Raw genomic sequence first — 12866 nt, forward strand, 5'->3', positions numbered from 1 at the left:
ATTTTTATCTTGCCTAAAGTTTTATTTTACAATGTGATAGTCATTATCTCGTGGGGTGTTTTTCTTTCGTCCCCATCGGTAGATAGGAGGAGACCTAGGAGATAAGATAAGATAGGAACATTATCTGACCCCAATTCTTGTAAACAAAGGTAAATTATACCTCTGCAGGTATAAACCCTCATAAATAACGATTACAGCTTGATGATTCCATATACAAGACTTTGCAAAGTTCGGTGTTGGCTAACAAAATATACCTCGGTTAAGTCCGTTATCATTTATTATTTCTCATTCTCAAGGCAGAGCATTAAAAACTAATCAAAACACATTCTTAGTTATAACTGTCACATATTCTTTGTTTAAAGTTTGTTGTTGACGATGGAGGGTTTGACAGGATAACAGGATTTTGTACATTTTCCATCTTTATGGTTACAAAAGGTGTACCGGTAACACAACGTTTCGAGGATTGGAATCTATCCTCTTCGTCAGGTGGGGGAGGTATTAGTATAAAAAATTAAAGAATAGAAATTCTTTTCTTCTTTATATTCTTTATTTTTTTACGTACCTACTGGTAACGATGGCAAATGTCCGAAATCCTGTTATCCTGTAAATTATTTAGATTATTTATTTCAGGAATAAATCATACAAGTGGACATGTTTAGACTTTTATTTAAAATCATAATTTGTTTATTTCTTCTTTTTGCTTTCTTTAAATATGATGTAATTGAGAAATCAAAGCGAATTATAATGATACGAGAATATTAAATTTACATTAACAGTTGTAAAATAACTGAAATCAGTAAGATTTGTTTACATGATCTTTGGCAATGTAGGAATATTTTTTAATGGTAACTAGTAGTTACCAGCGGCTTCGCACGCAATTTCGTGGGCTTCGAGCGTGTACGAGCACTTCTGGTTCGAGTGAATTATTCTTCCGACGCAAATGTCGAGTTTGCCTTGTTGCCGCGATCAAGAAAATGTGTCAGAAAGCGCTTATGAATGACCATTATAGTTTACTCCGGCTTTAATATATTTTCCCCGATCAAGAAAAAAATATATATATATATTTACTAAACATATTTTGTGAACGTGTTTATATCAAACGTGTAAATCAAATTAAGTCACAACAATACACTAAAATCAAATAGATTCTTACACGTTGAATTAAAAATGGCGGACAAACATTTATACTACTGAATATTAAGTAAGTGGTGCAAAATATCTAGTTAGTAATTCTATATCGTAGCGAAAAAATCCTTAAGTAATTGGTTATTGAAAATCACCTTTATAATATTACGACTTTCGAACATGTACAAATGTTAGTATCAATACATTGTTAGGATCTTCAGGCAAAAGATGTAATAAAATCAACCTTGCGTATCTTTTATTATGGTTTCCCTATTTTTAATTGCATTAATATTCAAATTCAATATTAGGCTATGTTTATATTATATTCAATTTATTATATTATATTCAAACAATAGGAGATTTAACATGACAAACAAAAGGCGGTGGTTGAAAAATTAGTAAATTAATTGTTATCACTGTAACATAATGTCACAATTATTGAAGTAACTAAAAACACAACTTGGTTCTCTTTTTTGTCTTGTTTTTCCCTCTAATATTTAAATACTATTTAAAATAGCGTTCATACGTAAATTCTACAATAACCTCCACACTCTCGCCCAAGACAAAACTTCATAGCGCACTCTATCGAATAGTGTATTTATGAATCAAGTTTTCTAATTAAATGGGACAGTATTTGCTTACCGAATGAGAATTTCAATAAGCTATAAATTTTTGAAGTGTTTAAGTTGGTATAATGTTTTGGATGTATATTACGTGTAATTTTTAAAAATCATTACATTTTCATTCATTAATATTTTTACAATTCTAAATATTTATTTCCACTACGAAATTAGATATCTAGAATTTTTTGTTTAGAGTTTGTTTTGGTTTAATAAAAATGCACATTTTGGAAGAAATTATTAAATTGTATTTCAACTGTTATGCACTATTCGGGCTTAAATACATGTAACAAATTGAATTAAAGTACAATACACTCTTAAATTAAACCTGTTTAAACCTGTAAATGTTATCATACGTTATATAAAGTATAATTCCAAAGTAAACTACTTTTATGTTTAAATTATATTCATAATTATGTTTATCAGGACATGAACTTACTTACTAATAATAAGGAAATTATAAGGCATTATATGACGTTTATAATGCAGTTAACTAACACACAGCAATAAATATTTGGAAAATAAATGTTACCGTCATGCAATCCAAAAGTTTGGGGCATTGAACCCATTAACTGATTGTGGTATCTACGTCAGATAAGGGCAACCCAATCGCAAAGAAGAGGAGATTGTGCAAGATATTACAAAGGAATTAGTACAAAGGAAAACAGATCAATGAAAACAATTTATGAAAGTAAGGCGTAAAAGTTACGTCTCGGTTAGATCCAAACAAAAATGGAGAATATTCAAAACTGGCCTATCTTTCTCACATCTGAGGAACAGCTGATGAAATACGTAGTATATAAAACACACTATATCAAATCTATGTTAAAGACGGCTAGGACTTTGAAGAACTCTTGGAAAATACAATGGACCCGATTCCTTTGAGTTATGGTTCTATGAAATTTCATATAGGCTTAGCTTACATTGAGGAATTTAACATGTACACGATTTACTCAACACACTAGACAAGTGAAACGTCAGGTATGAAAATTGGCGTAGTCCTGATAAAATTTAAAAAAGGATTAAACATAAATGAATTAGATATTTTCTACCTAACGTTTTTTAAAGCCGTGGTGTAATTTAATGCTGGAAGAAAATAGTTCTTAAAATAGTTATTGCAATTATACCTTTACTCAATTACATTGGGCCTTACCTTACATTCACTTAAAAAATAAATTACGTAAAAATAGATTTTAATACAACTTTTGCTGCAGAAACATCAAAATAATTACTTGACTTTTGAAAACATGAATTAAATTTAACAATGTTAAACGAAAAAACATAAGAAAAACGAGATTTGGGACAACAATACATGCTGTGTTTACGAAATATTTAGTAAGATTTTATTCCTGACTTGATTTCTTATTTCAGTTATCATAAACCCATAATTTCTTTTTAAGATTATAATGACGATGAAAATTAAGTAATTATTTCGGAAATACTAGATTATAGTGAAAATTATACTTCTTAAATTATAGAAACTAATACGAACGATAACAATGAAAGTATATAAATATTTATTACTTTGATATTAAGAAGTCAGTGATCATTTTAATATACGAAATGTAAAAAATATTACAAATATATGTATAAAGTTTATATAAAATATAAAACTGTTTTATATTAAAGAATTGAGTACCTATAACATCTTATTTTAAAATACAAAAATAACAATTTATTAACTATCAAACGTACTTTGTCAAGATACATATTCACAGCCCCAGTTATAAGAAGTAGTCACTTTTGTCGGTCAGTCTCACGACTGCCTTTCCATTTTTGGATTTTATTTATTTTTTTAACCCTGGTGAGGTACTAATTTAAAACATATTTAATAAATACATCCCAACAATGTGTGGTTTTAATATAATTCAATATTTAAATAATAAATAAACCGATTTCATACTTTTTCTACTTGTATACTCCGAATAGAAAAGATGACATACCGTATGTACTAAGAATGTCAACCAGTTCGAAATCAACTAACGAAGAAAACTGATCCCACCGCTTTGAATTTCTGTATGGTATAGTACGTTTTGTTTACATGTTACATTATTGTTTTTGTTATTATTGTAACGCCAATCCCTGTTATATAATCGTTAAAAGGGAACCTTGTAGTAAAAAAATCTAAAAAAAAAATTTTTTTTTTGTTTTTAATTGTTTTTTATTCTTCATTTAATTCTGAACAAAATGATATATAAACACATGTATGTTTGGCACTTATTAATAATTAAAATAAAATAATTAACAACAAACAACACAGTAACGGATGTTTGATTTCAGTTGCATCGCAACGAGTTTGACTTTTGCACTTTTATACATAATACTAGTGACACAGAGGTTATTTTTACACAATTAGTTTTGTCAGGTTGGCTAATCTGCTTTTAATTTAAAAGCATATGTTTTTATTTTCATGAGTGTTGTGTTTGTTTACTTATGTAAATGAGCTTTGTTTTTCGTTTTGCACTGTGAGTTTTTGTGTTGACTTTCTGAATATTATTATATTGTTTGTAATTATTTTGTTGTGAGCATTATTATTTAGTTTCTTACAAATGCCTAGGGCCAAGAAGTTTGGTAAGAATAGATTCAAAGGTAATCAGTTTACTACTAGTAAGAATAATAGTGATGTACTAAACTCTTCTAACCCTACTTCAGAGGAGAAACATTCCTGATAGTTTTAGGCCTAATCCAGAGCCATGAGTCCAATACCTCTGCTTCTAAAATAAAGTGTAAATACATCTCTTTGTGTGTGATGATATTGAGTACCTTCCTGTAAATAACACTAAGGGAAACTACATAATTAATTTAGAACTTTTGAACCAAATTTTACTGGCATCCACAAAGTGCGCTAACTGTGGAAGTGCTTCTTTAGAAATTAGTGAAGTTCCTGCTAACCGTAAAGGCCTGGCTGTACAGTTTGTACTTAGTTGCAATAACTGTGGACTAGAAAATAAATTTTATACCAGCAAGAAGACTGAGCAGACTTTTTTGACATAAATGTGCGTTGTGTATATGGTTTCCGTTCCATTGGTAAAGGTAAGGCTGCGGCAGAAGTATTTTGTTCAGTGTTGGATCTTCCAAAGCCACCAAGTAGGTTTCAAGCCTATAACAAACTTATTCATAGTGCTGTTGAAGAGGTTTCTATTGCTTCAATGAAACAAGCAGCCCAATGAAGCAGTTGTAGAAAACGAGGGTAATACCGACATAGCGGCTGTTTTTGACGGAACGTGGCAGAAACGTGGCCATACATCTTTGAATGGCGTGTTTTCTGTCACGAGTATGGATACAGGGAAAGTTTTGGATGCTGTTTCACTGACAAAATATTGTTCATGCAATAAAATAACTAAAAAAACAGCCCTACACACAGAGAACAGTGCTCAAAGAATTATGACGGGGCCGAGCGGCGGTATGAAGGTAGAGGCTGCTATTCAGGTATTCAGGCGCTCGGAACAAAACCCTTGGTGTAAGATACACAAGTTATTTAGGAGATGGTGACAGCTCAGCTTTTTTGTCAGTACAACAAGCTAAGCCTTATGGTGATGAGGTTGAAATTAAGAAGTTGGAATGTGTAGGACACGTCCAGAAGAGAATGGGAAGTCGGCTGCGCAGATTGAAGGCTAAGTTGCGTGGCCATAAGTTACCTGACGGAAAACCTCCCTCTGGACGTGGTAGGCTGACAGATGCATTGATAGACAGTGTACAGACCTACTATGGCAAAGCTATACGAGAAAATGTGGATGACGTTGAAAAAATGAGGAAGGCTGTTTGGGCAACCTACTTCCATTTACTTTCAACCGACGTGAAACCTCGCCATGAACTATGCCCAAAAGGTGAACAATCTTGGTGCAAGTACCAAAAGTCTTTAGTGACAGGTGAGGTATACCATCATAAGCATTCAGTACCTGAGGCTATTTTATTAGAAATAAAAATCAATTTTACCAAGACCTGTCGGACACTAACCTACTCAGAAAATGCCTGCACGGTCGAACACAGAACCCTAACGAGTCCTTCAACAACGTAATCTGGACCAGAATTCCAAAAAATACTTTTGTTGGGCTCAATACCTTAAAAATTGGAGTGTTGGATTCAATTATAACATTCAACAGTGGTTGCTCTTGGCAAAGTGGAGGGAAGTGTTGCAAAAGCTGTGTGGTGATGCCGGAAGCAACTGCGTTGTAGGCCTGAAGCAAATCGACAAGAAACCGAGTTTTTAGATGCCAAACAAAGCAGCTTTGGATGTTACTAAGAAGAAAAGAAAGCAGAAAAGAAACCTAAAGAGAAAAAAGATAAGACAAGGAGGGAAGAAGGAAAGTAAAAAGTATGATCCTGGAATGTTTTAGCGTGGCTGCCAAGGGGTACCGCACAGTTCTTGAGGTCTCCTGAAAAATCACACGTTCTGACACGAAGGTACACTTTTCTACTAAACCTTTTAAGCTATCTGCATGATTTTTTTTGTGTATTTTATTTAAGTCATTATCAAAAGACTTAACCTATTTTATTTAAGATAATTTGCTTTTAAGTCCTTTAAAAAAAATATTTTTTGTAAAAAAATTGTGTTTTTTTGGTATATTTAAAAAAAAAATCATTACTAATTTTTTTTTTTTTTTTAATTAAGTTTAAAATAGGTTAAACTATACTTTAAAAAGCATTAAAAAAAGGCATACAAAAGTTTTCAATGCTGTAACTGAGATAGTTTTCTTTTAAATTATACCTAAAGTTAATACTTTTAACATGTACGGGTATATGGACTACAGGGTTCCCTTTACACATTTTGTTAAGTGTCGTCCCAGACAGCTCCAAAGAACGCCTTCATTTTGATGTGGCCGAAAATACTTAATGTTATTATTTACCAATATGGCAGCTCTAAATATGCCAATATGTTATGTTAGAAAATCGAAAAAGTGTTGTGCAAAAAAAATATCTATAGTATACTTATATTCTCTAGGCAGAAAATCAATTTTTTTCTTTGTACAACTTATGTAAAAACTCTTAAGCGTTCCAAATATTTATTATGATCTACTTTTGTGAGAAGGCATTATTAGTATTTTTTTAAATAACATTGCTTCAAAGTTCGCACCTCTAAAGCGGTTAGACTGCCAAATTGTACGTGATAAACGTGGCCCTATATACAATTCTGTATATATATATATATATATATATATATATATATATATATATATATATATATATATAATTGTTCGTTACATAAGTATTTTGATTTTTTCGTGTGGCCTGTCAAAAACGCTTTATACGCTAAATAAAAATTTACCGGAAAACCTTGTTTAGTGCCTAACTTTGCAAGTATACGTAGTAATCATGTTCATTTACATCAAATTCATTTTATTGAGGTAACAACTGTAACTCCACTAATATTCACTGTTAATAATGCATATCATATTAATTAATATCTATATATATAAAAAGAAAGTCGTGTTAGTTACACTATTTATAAGTCAAGAACGCCTGATCCGATTTGGCTGAAAATTGGTAGGGAGGTAGCTAAGAACTGGGATAAGAACATAGGATACTTTTTATCCCGTTCCCGATTCAGGATTCCGCCCCACTGGTCTCTAAAAGTTACAGAAATACCCGTAAGAAATGCATTGCAGCAAACATATGTTATTAAGTGAAAGAGCCTTTTCAAATTTAATCAGCTGTTCTTTGTAAACATGTATAATGCGACAAAAGAAACATATGTTTATATCATTTAATTACTATTTTTACATTTCTTTACACTTATACTTTGAAAGCATAAAGTAAGCTTAAGAGAAACAGCAAATTTTGTTTCAACTGTTTCTGCAATCACTGTTTAAACATAGACTTTACTATCCAGATAATACAAATTTTAATTTTTTTTACAATTGAAAGCAATTATCTCTGCATCTCCAAGTCAGATTACATTATTTGCTATCATCATTTCGACATGCTTTACATCGAACCCATCTAACCTGTTGGCACAAATTACAAGGATAATATGGCAGAAGATATTTTACATCAAATTCGTGTCAATTCAAGAAATTCCCAATCTTGAAATGAATTAGGAGATACATAATAGGGCCTTGCTTTTGATTGAAGACATGTGCTATCTCATATGCGGTAGTTTATTAGTCAGGTTAGGAATGCCAGTGCCAAATTGTGAAATGAATGACGCATTTAATCGATAATTGGAACGGAAACCGTAAATATGATCACCAGGAATTAGATTTAGAAGTTCAAACGAATGTACCCCTGATGAATCCCCAACAAATGGAAGTTTATGATACATTAATGAAGGCAACTGATGATGGAAATGGTGGTTTCTATTTCCTGGATGCCCCTGGTGGAACTGGTAAGACATTCCTCAATGTCAGTTAATTTTAGCCACTGTTCGTGCAAGATCCAACACTGCGGTTGCAGTTGCTTCTTCTGGAATAGCAGCCACATTACTAAAAGGATGTCGTACGACACATTCTGCATTAAAATTGCCGTTAAATCTGATTATAAAAAAACCAACATGCAATATGGCACTCTCCGATATGGCCAAAGTTTTATCAGAATCGAAGATCATCATCTGGGACGAATGCACAATCGCGCATAAACGTGCATTGGAAGCACTCTACCGAACATTGCAAGATCTATCTACTGGTAGCACTCAATGATACGTTGCAAGTCTACGTAATGAGGCTCGAGATGTTTTTGGAGGTCAATGATTTTACTGCCTGGCGATTTCCGCCAAACATTGCCAGTAATTTCCAGTAATCGACTGCTGCCGACGAGATGAACGCTTGCCTCAAATCATCGAATCTATGTTAAGAAACTTCAGCTGACAACAAACATGAGAGTTGCATTGTTGAACGATACATCTGCTGAAGATTTCTCTGAGCAATTGCTGACTATCGGTAATCGTCGAGTACCTGTCGACGAATCGAGCGGATTGATTTCATTTCCTCCGAATTTCTATAACTTTGTCTCATCGAAAGACGAACTCATTAACAAAGTATTCCCAAACATCATTACTAACCTCAAAAATAATGAATGGTTGAGTGAGCGAGCAATTTTGGTAGCTAAGAATTAAAGATGTAGATGACTTAAACTACATAATTCAGAAAGATCATTGGTACACTACATTCTATCAAATCTATTGACTGTGTAGCAAATGAAGGTGATGCCACCAAACTATCCAATTGAATTTTTAAACTCCTTGGATGTACCTGGCTTACCACAGCACAATTTACAACTAAAGTTTGGTTGTTGTAATCATGCTTAAAAAACTTAAACCAGCCAAAACTGTGCAACGGAACACATTTGGTGGTAAGTAAAATTGATGAACAATTTTATTTACGCCACAATACTCAAAGGAAAATTCAAAGGTGAGGAAGTTGTCATTCCGAGTATCCGATGATCCAACCGACATGCCATTTCAATTTAAACGACTTCAATTTCTGATCCGTCTTGCATTCGCCATGACTGTAAATAAGTTACAAGGCCAATCGTTAAAAGTTTGTGGTCCTTAATCTCGAACATCCATGTTTTTTTCCCATGGTCCATTATATGTGGCATGTTCACAGTCGGAAGACCTTCCGCGTTATTTTTTTCGCGCCTAATAAAAAAAAAACATAAAATGGTTTTATCAAGGTGCTACAATAAATGGCAAATAAAGAATCATTGAATAATTATATTTTTTTTATTTACAATTAATCCTAATTTTAAAGTACAAAAATGTGATCATGTGATATTGCCTTTAAAGGCGGAACAAAGCTCGCTGGGTCAGCTAGTTGATATTATTAAAATATGACGTAATATTAATGTAATAGATTTATTTAAGTAACTATAGTTAATATTCACAAGATAGACCTGCTTTTACCCATCTGTATTACGTTAAAAATCAACATTAAACAAAGAATAAAAGATCAAAAATACAGATATCCAAAAAAACATAAAAGATTCATATTAAAGATTTTAAAGTAACTCAAACTTTAAAATGTTTTTATAAAGTAACAGTAAATCTTTTTATGAGTTTAAACTGATATAATATGCCTTAAAATTCATATTTTTGGGTAGATATGTTATCAAAATTATTGCATAAATATTAAATATCAAATAATTATTTTTGCCGAGAAAGCTAAATTATTTTTCGGATTTATTTTTTATTTTTTTTTTTTTTGCTTGATGTAGAACTGTTTATAATATGGTCTTCCTTTGTATAAAATTCTCAGGTTTATTAATTTAAATCAATCCGACTACTTATTTTCAGTAATAGGTTGAAATGTATTTTGAAGAAACATAGCAAACTTTTAGTTAAGCTCTAAAATTAATTTTGTAAATCTGTGCTATATTTTTTTCTAATAACAAGTTATTTTTAGTGTTAAGATTAGTATGTAAATTAGCCAACATTAAATAATATATTTAATTATTAAATATTTAATATTCTATGAAGTAAAAATGGCTGTTTTAGGATACCCTATATGTATCATTTAATTTTTTAAATAAACAAAATAGTTAATACCTAAATAGTAAATGAAAAAGTTACTCACTTGATGAGAAAGCGTGTTATAGCCGTCTATAAATTACTAAAGCACTAATGTATAATACTATGATATCTTACTGAACTCTTCTCTGTGACTGAGGCTATCTCGGAGTCTGAGACGTTATATAGTCCCAGCAGCAGAAGCTGGGCAGTCTGCTTGTCTCCACAGCCGCGCCGCCAACACAGTTAGGTTAGGTTAGGTTAGACCTCTAACCTTTATTATCTTATCGGCTGCCACACTGCTACTTGCTCGGGTAGCGAAGAATTATCCGAAGATAACTCTATCCTTTGGCTGCGATAGTGTTTCTTTTATGTCTGAATTGAGCCAATGAGTTTTTTCACAAAAGAGCTGCTCCGAAAAAGAAAATGAGCGCTTGCGTTTAAGGGAACAAATGCGCATGAATGAAGGCTTTTGTCTGGCACAGTCTGCGGATGAATACGTTTTTCCATAACTTTCACTTACAGAGTTTGCTATGGATTAAACGTTTCTGAGTGTAACACTTGACGAAATTCCCTAATTTACATGGAATATTGACGACTTATGTAAGAAGTCTTGAAAGGAAAAGAGGATTTCGGACATTTGCCATTGTTTATAAAAGGTATATCACAACGTTTCGAGGAATGAAATGTAACCCCTTCGTGAGGTGGAGGAGGTATTAGTATACATACGTACAAAAGAAAGAACAGAAGAAGTGACGAAGGGAAATAAAAGGGTTTGAATATACCCAAAAGCTGCTTGGAGTCCATTCCAGGCGTTGTCACTGAACAGGATGCAAGTCCCAAGCACAAATCACAAGTACGAGGATAACAATCACAGATCACACTATCACAGGCTACAGTGAGTATCTCAGAGTCTACGGATATCTGTCTAATCTACTGGATCAATCTCTGTTATCCACTGCCCACCATATCTCAATGTACGTGATAAAGCTATCACATGTAACCAGTAGCGTATTATTTCAGATTATTATAACTATTTTAGAGGGCGCAGATACACTGAGTGGTTTAGGGTGTATGAAATACCATCCAAACACAGGGGCTCGGGAATCTTTCCCCGGAAAATTCTTGAGCTTTAGAGCCTCACAAACAAACTAGCTTAAAATAAACAACTAGGCGTAATTTTAATGTTTAGTTCTCAAAATATAGGGGGGTCTTCTGCCCCCTGAGCCCCCCCCCCTTATATATGCACATGCGTGGAACAAAAACTAGCTACCTGTTAAAGTCAAGAGTTTGAAAGGGGATTTACTTGGAAAAGCTAATGCATGCTACACCCATGTGAATACATGGTGTAACGAAAAGGTTGGACTGGTTATACATTTTCAGATTCTGTGTGATTCTAAGCTACAAATAAAGAACTTTTTCCAATTTTCACTTCTTTTAGTAGTTAAACGCCATTGTGTTTCTTTTTATTAAAACCGTTTTATCATCAAGATCGTTACCAAACTAGGTAAACGGTCCATTTCAAAAGGTATTATATGAGAAAAAATATTTAAATATGTTTTAATATTTTCAAAATGGGGACCATTCCATTTTTGTTTGATGAAATATCTAATTGGGAATCTAAAGAGTATCTTATTTATAAAAATAGACCAAGAAATATATGTTTTTGGAAAGTATCGTATTACAAAAGCATTATAAATTGACCATAATTTGGCAGTATTTGAACAGCTGTTTTATAATTCAGCTGTTACTGTAATTAAAATTCAACCCTGAAACTGACTATTGAAACTTTAACATCTAATAAATGTAAAAATAACCAAATAACCTTTGAGCTGTCAGCGATCCCGCATTATATGCAAGAAATGCCAGAATCGCTGTTAGCAACTTCTGCAGTAACGCTTATATTTTATATAGTATTTATCTAAATTGGCTCAATGACTATACATACGCATTTCAAAGGCTTCAACATAACTTTTGATGTAGGTTTTTTTGCATTTTGGTTAGATTCTGATTTTTACGGCGGTTCTAAAGTGAGCGCGTCAGTCGCGTTTAGAATCGGCCGCTACGCGGACGAGCCGTCACGTGTTTTGTTTGCGCTGCTGTTTATTTCACGAATGATATTGAAAGCTTTTAAGTGTAAATGGGTTTGTAGTGTTAGTATCTTCAAATTATTTCGATTGTGTATGTTGTTCTAGTCTGTGTGTAAGTAGAACAATGACGGCCGCGAGTTACGGCGATCGTAAGCATCTAGTACTTTACTAAATACGTTCGTATAGTTTTTATGCTTTTGTGTTTGTTCAGTGATATTTATAAACAATGAGTCGTAAAAACATTGCTGACAATGACGACCTAGTATTGCAGGCATTAGATTTTAAGCATTATCAGTGTAGACAATACACAGAGTGTTAGGTTAGGTTAGAAAATTTCTACTTTTGTAGTGGTTCATATTTTCATATTTATTTTCCAAACTTTATTTATAAGTATAAAAAATGTTTATGTGTCTTTTTGTAAAGAATTAAATGGAGTATAAGATAGAATAACTAAAAGTAAAAAAAAATAAAATATTTCAATAACACTAAGTTGTGTCAAAATAAAAACTTAAATGTTTTTGCTCATAAAGTTTTTATTAATGATTTTTTTTATTTGTATAAAAACGTTAAATAAGTGATCAATGTATT

General features: G+C 32.3%; 1 protein-coding gene across 1 annotated transcript in view; it reads right to left on the reverse strand.

Moving 5' to 3' along the window:
• LOC124366258 overlaps positions 1-10385 on the reverse strand; it is an 85340-nt gene extending 74955 nt beyond the window's left edge. The window contains exon 1 of the mRNA XM_046822654.1: positions 10256-10385. The gene's annotated coding sequence lies outside the window, so the exon portion shown is untranslated. The remainder of the gene's footprint in view (positions 1-10255) is intronic.
• Positions 10386-12866: the final 2481 nt, after the last annotated feature.

Source organism: Homalodisca vitripennis, chromosome 7, assembly GCF_021130785.1.
Source record: "Homalodisca vitripennis isolate AUS2020 chromosome 7, UT_GWSS_2.1, whole genome shotgun sequence".
Taxonomy (NCBI): domain Eukaryota; kingdom Metazoa; phylum Arthropoda; class Insecta; order Hemiptera; family Cicadellidae; genus Homalodisca; species Homalodisca vitripennis.